Consider the following 12,776-nt stretch of genomic DNA (forward strand, 5'->3'; position numbering starts at 1 on the left):
AGATCTTGCAGAACGAGACGGAAGTTTTTTGGATTATCCTGGTGAACTGCAATTAAAGGAAGAGTCAATTTCTGAATCTCTAGTCTAAGGAACAGACTAAAGATTGTCTTCCCTCACTTTTTGTTCATTTATAATGATGGTTCTAGATGAGACTCCATTCATGCCGTTTGCTCATTATTTCCTAAAAAGAAGTCTTTAACAAATATCACCACACCAGAAAGTTTGAACACTTTGTAAATAGAATTTAAACTTCTGGGTGCTGTATTAATTAACTTTTTGTTACATCATAATTAGCAGGTCCGGTTGATGCCCTGGATGTTGAGTAAGAACCGTACGGTATTTTTTCTAAGAAAAACTATTCCTTAGAGGTCCATTCACTTGCTCTCGACTGAAACTCAGAAATGTCACTGACACTTGGATGACCTTGCAAAGAGCTCGACTTTTGGTAAACATGTGAGTTGTTTGGTAAGTGAATGCACTAAGGGACTTGCCACAGTTTAGCTCAGAAAAGACCCATATAGGGTCAGTAGCACATCGTAGTAGAGGAGACGCTGGTGCAAGGTAGGACCAAGACCAAGAACAAACTTCAAGGGTGCACACATGTAGCACTTAGACTGGGAGGCAGTAACCAGGGAAGCTGTATAACAAACCGAGATCAGGGAGCTGGAGTTCAGGGTAATCAGGATCAAACCTGGTCAAACACGGGAGAGAAATAGCAGAAGAATACCCTAGGGCAATATACAATACGAGCAACATATATAAGAGCGTCAGAGGGCAAGGTGTAGCCGTCTAGGGCTTTATATAGGAGTAGGGAAAAGAAAGGGCACCAAATCTGAATTTGGTGCCAAAATTCAAAAGGTGGATTGACGTCAGCCCGTTCACATCACTCCGTCACTGCCATGCGGCGTGGCTACATGTGAGAATGCAGTTGGCCACAGTAGTCGGAGTTGGACTGGGAGCTGCCAGATAGCATGGGTCAGAGCCAAGGGGTCTCCCTTGTCTGTGCTGTGGAGGACCTGGCTGCATGGAGCCGGTAGGAGGTCTCCCCTCGGCAGCGCGGCAGATGGACTGGTTGTGTGGAGCCGGTAAAGGGTCTCCCTCGGTGGTGGGCAGGTGACAAACAAAGAAATGTCACAAATCACATTGATTAACTTCCTGGTGTAATGGTTGTCATGTGATGTAAATGCCATTAGGCGCATGATATAACTGCGTGCGTAAATGCTTGAAACTTTATATTTATATATATCTTTTTAAATGATTGAAATGTTTTTTGAGGTTCTTTTTTTGCTATCTAAAACCTGGGTATAGTAAAATTGACCTGTTTACCTCCTAAGGATTCAGGTTCCAAAAATAGAGCTCCAGAACAAACAGTGTCATAAAAGGCTTGGGATGCCATACTAGGCTGCAATATTCTTATGTATCTAAAGGCCACGAGCAGTCATGAAGTTGCCAGCGGTATCTTTTTGAATCCACAGGGTTCCTAGACATTTGTGCCGTAACGAGAAACCTTATTCACAGGTGTGATCCGCGGCGTTTTCTGAGCAAATCAAATCTTTTCAGGATCACTTATTATTTCTATTTAACGTAGCAAAATTCTATGCCGTGGATTCTAAGTGATATGAAACGCTCCGCAGGACTCTCAGAGTATTGACACGGTTCCAGGAAGAGCTCAAAGGTATTAAAGAATTCACACACACTTTACAAGGAGCCCAGGAACGTTCAATTAGCGGATGGACGGTCTTCCCCGCTGTTCTTACCATTACTGGGCTATTTCTTCCAATCTGGTTGAGAGTTCTGAACAAAATTAAGCTACTTTAAATAATATCACAATTGACAGGAATAAAAAAAAAACTCTCTTTGTTGGACTCTAATAAGCTTCAAGTGGCCTCGTAATTGGCCTAACAGTGACAATGATTAAATATGAAAATGGACGGTTTCTCCTCGTTTTGAAGCTAATACGATTATGCTGACCTCTGTTTTCTTTCGTGGGTCATTTATTACATCACTATTATTTTCTTTGTTGGGATTGGAAGAAGGGATGTGCAGGAATTCCAGCTGTCAGCTGCCACCAATGTGCAAATAGGTTTTCTATGAAGCATACAGCAGTTCATCACAGAGCTTTCATGATCAGCTTAGTAAATCAGTCAACGCTTTATTTATTGGCTCTGTTATCAAAGGTGAAACATGCAGTGTTCATCTCAATACTTTATGTTCTAGTAGGAAGGTAGGGCTCTTTATTTTTGTTTACCATATAATTATTGGTCAACGGTAAATCTATAGTTTCCTCTGGTTACTTAAATTACTGCCTTTTGTTAGTTGGTATTGTACATAGCTTTATCACACTTGTGATAACAATATATATTTTAAAAATAAAAGTACTAAAAAACCTCTATTATATAAACATCATTGTTGTAATTATTGTTGTAACTTTTGTCTCATCTAAAAGTTTTGCAGGTAAACATGTCACATGAAACAAAAAAACAGGCTCTGATAGGTTGTCACTAGATGAACTGAAAAAGCTCCTTTTTAAAAAAAAAAACTTTCAAAATCTTTATTGATATTGCAGAACCAAAAGGAAAAAAACAGAAACAATAAGAAAAGCATACAGATAACTCGACAACATTGGGCCAATGGAGTCGCTCTCACAGACCTTTAACTCTCGGAACCTCCCAGGCCAAGTTTCGCCTTCAGGAACTCTATTGGTCACTCGTACAGAGCTTTAACACCAGGATATGAGGGGGCTCGTCAGACATTAATCAATGAAGAGCAGCTGCCCTTCAATGGTTGATGGCAGAGGAGGCCCCTGCCGGCGACCAAAAGAGTTGCTCGTACGGACCGTTAAAATCCTGGCTGCAAAGCGTTAACCCAGTATTAACGCCTTTAAAAAAACAGAAAAAAAACAACACAAAGAATGTACATGGATATTCGCCTGAACCGAATACAGGAACGGACGAATATTCGTGGAATACGAAGATTTTTTTCCCCCCAATGAAGACGAAGACAAACACGAAGAGTTGGCTGCCGACCAAGTCTAGTCTTAATGGTAAGGGATGTCTTTTTGCCAATGACGCAATTTACAGAGGGGCTGATGTTCCTGGAGGCATAAGACAAATGATTTAGGTATGCTTGAAAAATGGTCAAACCTTTGGTAATTAATGTTTAATGTGGATAAGTGCAAGATAAAGCATCTGGGGCATAACTAACCCCAAGGGTAGTGATATTGTCCTAATCTCAATGTGTGAGGAAAGGGATTTAAAGGTAGGCAGACAATGCAGTAGAGCAGCAGGAGATGCTAGCAGAATGCTTGGTTGTATAGCGAGAGGAATTGGCAGTAGAAAGAGGGAAGAGCTCATGCCGTTATAGAGAGGACTGCTGAGACCTCACTTGGAGTATTGTGTACAGTACAGGAGACCGTATCTTCAGAAGGATATGAGATCACTTGTCCCTTCTTCAACAACTGGTCCAACCTTAAAACCTCAGCTTGACATCAATCCAGAAGTGATAGAAACTTTAGGGAATGCTTAAAGGTGTTGTTTTTGTGTGATTTAACCTTCAGTGTAAAGAATAAAATGAATGAAATAAAAATCTGCTAAAGTTTTTTTTTTTTTTTTTTATTACGAGAGCAATTATTTTTTAATAATTTTTTCGTAGTGAATTTTGGTATCACAAGCTTACCTTCAAACCCTTTTGACATATTTCTTGAAATGTTTACCAAATATGTTCTGTTCACTAGATTAATTTTACATTTTAAATTAATTTTAATCAGCAACCTTTTTCCTGACCACTATTGACCTTCATGTAGACAGTATAACAGATAACGTGAGAGTTGTCTCCAATGAACATAGCTGTCAAGTATTTTATTAATGACATCATAAATTTAAACTTCCAGGAGAGCTCCACATAATCATGGAAGGTAGATCAAGTTGTTGACTTTTCATGCACTTGTGATAAAATATATAAATGATAATTGCCTAATGTGTATTTTAGCATTGAGACAAGGATATCCTGAGGTCACAATAATATCATCAGCTTATCAGAAATGATGACCTCCATAGAATCTTTTACCACTGTTTATCTGTGTTACCATAGCAACATATCAATTAAGGGTTGTCTTTGTATGCGTTGGCTGAGTTACTTGTGACTTTAGAAATAGGTAATGTTTCAACTAGAGCTAGGCGGAAGTTTAAAAAAGAGCTCCCACGGGAGTTATCACAGAAAAACATAATTTCTGGCCCACCTTCGCAGGGCAAAGATACGTATAAAAAGCTGGAAACTACAACTGGTCTTTAAGAAGCATCATGACAGCAGCCCTTAAATGTAAATGTCACAATTCTCAAGATACAAATGACAATGGAAAAAAAAATTTGCGGTTGTTTCCATTGGGTGTAAAGTGCTATTTGTTTAGGCTATAGGACTCACAGTTCAAGTGTCAACATTAGAATGAAGGATTCATGGAAGACTACTTTCAAAATCAGTCCTAGGGACGATGGATTAATATGTCATGTCCACAACTATCTGACATCATTCGATCCCGAGGAAACATACTAAGATTAATTAGAAATCAGTTCTTAACATGGCTGCAGATGTATTGGACAATGCTGATGGTAAGTATCTTCCATAATTCAATTTCTTATAAATCATGCATCCATTCCCTAAACTTGATGACTGGCAATGTGTTATGGTTTGTCCATTTTACTAATATTGACTGCTTATGGGGATCTTTGATCATCCCAAGGGGCCTATTGACCGCACCTAATTACAATTTGCTTCTTTTACTCCCCAGTTTTTTCAAACGAAATAATTCAATTACTGTTATTATATTTCTAAACTCAAGGCAAGTTATTATATGAAATAGTATCCCTGCCTAGTGCCTATGGCCACTGCCACATGAGGCAAGTCATCATATATAATGGTTCCTCTGAATAGTACCTATAGCCCATATAGCCCACTGCCACAGGAGGCAGGTCCTCATAGCTAATGGCACCTCTGACTAGTGCCTATGGCCACTGCCACAGGAGGCAGGTCCTCATAGGTAATGGTACCTCTGACTAGTGCCTATAGCCCACTGCCACAGGAGGCAAGTCCTCATAGGTAATGGTACCTCTGACTAGTGCCTATAGCCCACTGCCACAACCACTTTTTAAGCATTATGGCACAAATCAGTCTAAGAATAGGTACACTAGGTGTAAAACTAGAATTGGCAAATGCAACAGAAATGACACTGCTTCATATGTAATTACTCATGTTACTGATGCATGTTTCCATACAACTGCAGAAAAGATAACGAATAAAAACTTACACGGTTAACTGGCGATCTTCCAGTCTCTGAAAATAGATAGCTTTAGATATATATATCATAATGAAAATTCTGTTATAGACCATCAGTAGCTGGCTTGTCATCCATCTCAATGACAACCTATAAAATATCTTATTAGCATTTTTAAGAGGGCTCTCACTCGATAGGAGACTCAGTATTCAGGATACATTGAACGCACTCTATCAAGTTAAGTAAAAAAAAAACGACCAGAAGAGTCATCAGTCATTAGAATGAGAAATGGGTACCAAGTCCTGAAAAAAAAATTAATCCACTCCCCTTATTTGAGAAATGATCTAGAATATGCTAGTGATTTCCGTCTGCTATAATTAATAGAGAAATATAATATATGATATTTTACAATTAAAAGTTTGTTTACATTTTTTTTTACATTAAACATATGTTACCATTAACAATATAATGGTTTTAAATTAAATATAAAAAAATTTTCACTTGACCAGTTTACATTCTTATGGTGGCCATATTCTATCTGGGAGTTGCTTGCATTTGGAGGATTGAAATTTCTAAAATCATTTTTGGATTTTATTCAAGCAAAATTTTAGATTTATTAGAACAGTAGTGACAATCCATTTGGTTCTTAATACATAATTCTGCTTTAAGACTTTTTGGGTATTGGCACAAATTTTTTTTTTTTGGAAAAAAAGGGATAAAAAGTTGGTGGTCGCTGATCAGCTCCATGTTCATGGGGAAATGGAGAATGAGTTAGTGTTACTGTCTGTATACTCAGTATTTAATTATATAATAATATGGATTCATATTTTAAATAATAATTTATATATTATTATAAATATAAATTTTGTTGTCATACCCAGATAAAGATACTATGATTTTATGAGCATGAGATACCTAAGTGTTTTATGAGCACGGTCCAATTCAAGAACAATATTCTTTCTCATTTCTTCCCTACCCACATTTTCATACATTTAGTATTATATTTAGTAGCTAGAACCATAAACCCACCCCTGACTCCATCATGTATGTAAAAAAGGCTCTCTTCTTTGATCATAAAATAGTACATAAAACATAATCATAAAGCCACGTGACATGTCATTTTACTGTTGATGTTTAATCCTCAGCTTTTGAGGCGTCCACGAATATACAATTCTAACCCTAGCAAAGCCAGGAGAGGGCTAGCAAACATTCAGCTCAGTTAGATAGAATGGTAGAAAAATAGCCCCGTACAAATGTGGCCGACAACACATTGTATCGTATCTATTCACTAAAAAGGAATCCCTGTTATTATACAGTAGGAAGAACCAACCCCAAGGAAGCCAACCGCGGGGACTCCGTGAAGAACCAGGTAGGACGCAGTAATGACTGCGTCAGGGCTCTCCCTGCACATTTTTCTGTTTTGGTAAATAAATGATGTTCTCGTAATCTAGTAAGTACCCACGTCATATGACATCTATGTCCCTCTAATGAAGAGGAGTAGAAGACGTAGTCTAGGTACACAATCACAATAAATATCCTGGCTGAAGCTTTGCAGAGGCCGTATGACATAACAGTGTTTTGGATGCTTTCCAATAAAGCCTTTCTTCAGTTGTTGAACTGCTCCAAATTAGATGAATATAAATGTACGTGCACGGAGAGAGAAATAAGACACACGACACACTCTGGGTCAGGTCCAAAATCACTCTGTTTTATTACGTTTAGGGTATAGGTTATATAGTGTACAAAAAGAGGGACGTCTTAACATATAAATCATATTAATTGGTTATTCCTTAAAACTATACGGATATAGGCAGAAAACCGTTAGAACAAGATGCTATCTTGTGGTTAGCGCGACAAACGGTACATTTCCTGTAGCTAGAACAAACTGCTATCTTTGTGGTTAGTAAGACAAACGTGAACGTTTAGAATACTGCTACTTGCGTCTCTCACATACTTGCGTGAGGTTTAACCCTTTATACTGGTCAGAGCCAGCTTATATTCATTCTAAGCCATAAGCGTTTCTTGCTGATATATATATTTATTCTGGTTCCATAACAACAGTGTTTTCAAAATGCTTTCCTTCCTTCGTCCCCCTCTCTGATGAGTACAAAGTTAAATATTTATAATATAAATACGTGCTTCTTTTTGGTGTCCATGAGTTCAGGTTTTTGATCTCTTTGTTAAGGTCTCTGTAATCTTAATCCCCTGTCCGTTTTCTCTATACAGTATATTATTATATTATTTAAGTGCTCTTAATTCAGGTTCTGATAACGGATAAATGTAACCAAAAAAATCACTTAGTAGATCTATTGGGCAATCATACGGCCGGTGTGGTAGTAATGTGGAGGTCCCTTCTTACTGATGACATCCAGAAACGGATGGTAACCGGTAGGTAAGCATTGCAGAGTTTCTTGCAGTCTTGGTTGTTCAACGTCAAATAATATACTCTCAATGCGTCTCTCTCTCCACAAGCCAACAGATGACGTGTTTTGTGTACTGGTGCTTTAAATCTATTTGCATCCCATTAAGCGTGCACTTTGCACACTCACCTGCAGGGGGCAGAGGACCCACAGCATGCGGTCTGGCAGACCAACCACAAGGATGCCGTCGGTACCCAGTTAGGACCCGGTAAGGACCATGATATATACTTTAAAATGCTGCAATGCTATATTCTGGAAGTCGGGAGACTCCAGGGGGCAATTAGCCCCCTTTCCTGCTCACCACCCCTTCCCTACCCTGCTCACCACCCCTTCCCTGCTCACCACCCCTACCCCGAGTCCAGCTGAGGTTCTAGAGCCCAAAGTACATACCTGGTTTGCACGCATGCATTGCCAATAACCCCCTTAAATTCAAGGCCCAAGACCTCTGACATGGAACTGGAAACTCAAGGCATGATCATGGAGATTTCACAATTGTCAGATGCGAAGTATTTTTCTTGTACTATCAATTATCTGACGGAGCCAAGGCTGTAAATTCATTAGAAAAGAAATTCTGGTGGAGTAATTTATTTCGTTTTTATGGATAGAATAAGAAAAGTGAAAATGTTTCCATTACAGTCAGATCGCATAGTAATCGCGAAGGGTATTTTAATAGCCACGCGTTTATCTCTTTCCCCGGCTCTGGAATTGGGATCGACGTACACTTTTTATCACATTTGTAATCAGAGAGCAGGAATTACACTGACCATTTTACATGACAAAAATTCAAATCTTCACCATAATAGTCAATTTTGTTATGTACATAATGTTAATAATACCGGCAATTGTATCAAGTATTTGATTTGTGTTTATCATTTCACATCATAACCAGCGCTGAGCATTTCGTCAATAACCATATTTTATTAGGATTATTAATTCGGGATACATTAAACTCCTCGCTTTAGGATTAGACTCAGGGTCAGCGCAGGAATATCAGTGTTGCATTTAAAGCTATAACCACAAGATTATTTGTGATTTAAACACCTTAAAGTCCCGGCTATTTAGCTCACAATGAAATTTCTAAATATGTTACAGAATATGACATCACTACTCATCGGAGATGGAAAATATCCCCTCCAAATTGAAGGTCAAAAAAATTTGTGCAAAGGCACTGACTAAAAAGGCACCATACATAATATATAAAGGGATTTAACCCGTACTTGTACGGGCTTAAAATGCATTGTTTTCAATGGGTTTAGGGACCGCCCATTGTCCTTAAGGGGTTAACAAAATACAGGAAGGAAATTTATTTCAAAGAAGGAGAAATGTTACAACAAGAGACCAGAGGGTCAGAGGCTGAGATGGAATGAAAGGAAATTTTACTTTACTGAGAGGGTGGTAGATAAGGAGAACAGCCTACCAACAAAAGTGGTAGAAGCTAATACAGTGAGGGAAGGTAAGCATGTATGGAATAGGTATATGGTTCATGGATCTAAGACGAGACCAACAATTCATTAAGGTTTGAGTCTTTACAGCAGGAAAAACGGACTAGGGGCGCCGAGTGGGGCTGATCTGACTGCAAATTTGTTTCTATAATTAATTCAAAACACAGTAAGAGACACAACACAACTAAAAGAAATCACTTCTTCAGCATACAGGCATGCAGGAATAATGGGCATGTAAAGGATTTTCTAGATCACGTGATAAAGAGATTCCTAGTAGTGACTATCCACAGAACCGCCCTTGCTCTGGTTGGTCATTTGCCAGTGATCTTTAATTTTATTGGTCATTTAACCGCTGCTCTAACTCCACCTCCGCAGAGCCCCATACAGACTAAGAAAACAAAATAGGATAAATAAGTAGCATCTTTTTACTCTTCTTAGTCAAGTACTTTTGAAAACCAATATAATGCAAAATCTAAAAGTTGTTTGTGACAAAAAATTTTTATTACTGATAGCAAAGATGAAATAAACAAAAAATATATATATTGTAACTACACGAGGACGGCATCCAGAGCTTTTTAAACAGACTATCAACACGAAGAGACACAGACTGTATTTTATCTTTATTTCTCCTGAAGAAGCCGATGCTAGTTGGCGAATCGCGTTGAGATACTTTTTAACCTACGGATTTACAACACGGACATTTTTATTTCCCTGGTCTCGGTTGAGACCTCCCTACTGCTCATATGCATAACTTAGCCGTAATGCCAGCTTGTCTGTAAGTTGTTCTACTTTTCTCTATTAAACCATTGCTAGATATTACTGCACCATTTGTGGTTTTTCATCTATATTACAGACCTCAAGAAGATGCAAAGTTCTTTCTGATGAGCTTCCTTTTAAAGTCACTTTTGTGAGTGCATTCAAATACACTTATTTAAATTTTGGACCTGAATTTACTACACTATTGTTCTTTTTATTTATTTTTCCACATGTTCATTTTCGATATACTGATTCTTTGAACACTTGTGAGGAGTGTTATTTGGGAGCAGCAGAACGTGTAGGGTACATATTTATTTACTTATTTACTATCACATTTCACGTGAAGGTGGTTCTTTTTGTTTTCCTTTTACAGTTTTAGACTAACACTATTTCCATAAATCTGTTTTTTTTTTGTATATTTTTTAATCCACTTGGCACTTCAGCGTGCTTTTATGATTGCTTTCAAAGATTATTTTCACATACTGATGCACCATCTGTTAGCGTTGATATATTTTGAAGGCTCGGCTTATGTGATATAAGCTAACCCTCCACTTTATTTCAATTATTTAAGTTTGTTCTTATTTTCTGCCCACATACTCTATTTAGATACCAATTGTATTATGTGTTACCTTGTTTTACTGTATTTTACTGTATATAAAATATTACTGATTGTTAAAAAATAATAATTCAACGCTAACAAAGTTATTCTTTAAAACAGATAGAATAGCATCAAAATATATCGGTATGATATTTTTAGAAAACAGCACAAGAATGAGGAGTAGGTTATAGAAAACAGTGCAACAGAATGCACCATTCTGGCACGCTAGAGCTGAGCTACTCATGCACATACCTGGGAAGTTCCCATGGTAGAATACCCAGAGGTCTCCCTCTTCCGTGGGTGTGGTTTTTTGAAGTGGGGCTAACCTGGAAAGTTTCCATGTCTAACGTTTCCTAACTTTGGGTGAGGATGTGAAAGTTCTCATTGAACTCACATGCCCTCACCTGAAACAAGCAGTATTTAAACTTGCATTCACTCACAAAACTCCTTTTTGGGAATATACAAGTTGCTTTGGGATTGTTAGCAAGCAAGGTCAAGTTAACCCTTGACGAACAGATCCAAATGTTGACCTAATTGATTTAACTTGACAGTTAACTGGACAGATTTGAGAACAATGTGGAGAAGTAAGAAAAAGGGCTTAACCCATTTTAAAATACCTTATACACATATTATATATAAGAAAGACACACTTCATAAAGAATATATACCTGCAGGGGTGGAATGGGGATGACAAAGTGACCCTGCCACTTATAAGGTGAGCAACAGCCAAAATCGAGTGGCCGTTGGCTGGATATATGCAGCCACACATTATGTTTTTAAGGTCATATGGAGTGCAGCTGGGCATAACCAGGTTATGGTCACACAATGTGGCATAGGGCAATGTCAAACAGAGGACCACCGGACATTTGCTCAGTGTGCCTCTGTGTATACTTATATATAAATAACTGGTCACGGCCAGCTTCAAGGGATAGGGTCGCAATCTTCTGGTGCCTGAATATTTTTGTGTAAGACTTTAACTACAATGTCCAATATTCAAAAACTCGACATCACACCAAGATTCATTAAATTCACTCGGGGTGCCTGTATTACAGTATAATGAACATATGGGAAAATGTCCAGCAAAAATAGTTTTTCTATGTAGAATTCGTACTTGTCAACACACAGCTGAACATTGTTCGGTCTTATGACAGCATTCAAGCCAAATAACGCATATACATTGAATGACAGCTCAAAAAATGCTTTGTAAAACTTGTCAACGGCTCAAATATGGTAAATAAATGAATTGTCATGAAAAAAAAACAACTAGTTTGCCTGCAGAACTATTAATCACAGAGAAGGAAACAAAAATGTATTTCGAGGTAGTGGTCAACCTGTTTAATGTCAAGGATCATCTGACACCTTTAGAAACTCCTCTGATAAGCATACTGTTATTTTATCCCAGACATCACATCCATCAGGTGGTTCCATATCAAGAGTTCAAAAAGATTTCTCTAATAAGCAGAATGTTCTTGTATCTGTCAATGTTCCAAAGAAATTGACTTGCGACATTCAATGACAAATGTCTTTACACGGCCCTCTCTCGCTTTTCCTTGTAACCAGATGGATTGTATCAATCACCCATCCAGGCAGGATGATATTAATGGATTAGAATAGATGTCAAAACTGTGCGTTCCTTCAGATTTGATGGTGAGAAAGACATCTTTCTAAAATGGATATTTATTTGGCCCGACACTTCCAGATGAAATGAACGCTTTTATGGTCTTGGTTTTATTTTGCCTGTTCTTTTTGTTCTGCGACACCGGGTTAGATAAATGTCAGTTTTCACTAGGGTTTATCTTCCTCTATCTCTTTCTTGCTGATAATTCCTTGGAAAATTAATGTCCTTATGCTGTGTGCTTAATCTTCCCTATTCCTCTGTGGCAATCATTTCAGGAAACAAATACCCACTTGAAGTAAGGTTTATTCTCTTTCGCTCTCTGTCAAAGCGTGTTTTTTTTTTTATTCTTTAAGGTCAAATGCATCATTAACCCTTTCTACATCCACCTGGCATTCCAATGCATTAAGAAAGGTTAAAACTCAAAGCCTAAATGTGCAGTATCAGTTAAAACAGAAAGTAATGTTTAAATACACCACGGTTTATCTAAAAATAAAATTTATAAAAAGTATATATACTATATAAACATTTGTAGTATTATTGCTCCATGACACAGTAGAGTTGCTGTGACATCATCCCGTCCCAGTGTTTTGTGTATGCCAAGGACCATCCCATATCTCCCCATGTCCTTACCATCTCATCCTACCCAAAGAAACACATCCATCAATTAATAAGACTT

This window comes from Sceloporus occidentalis, unplaced genomic scaffold (assembly GCF_023333645.1).
Source record: "Sceloporus occidentalis isolate IW3139 unplaced genomic scaffold, rSceOcc1.0.p SCAF_342, whole genome shotgun sequence".
NCBI lineage: Eukaryota > Metazoa > Chordata > Lepidosauria > Squamata > Phrynosomatidae > Sceloporus > Sceloporus occidentalis.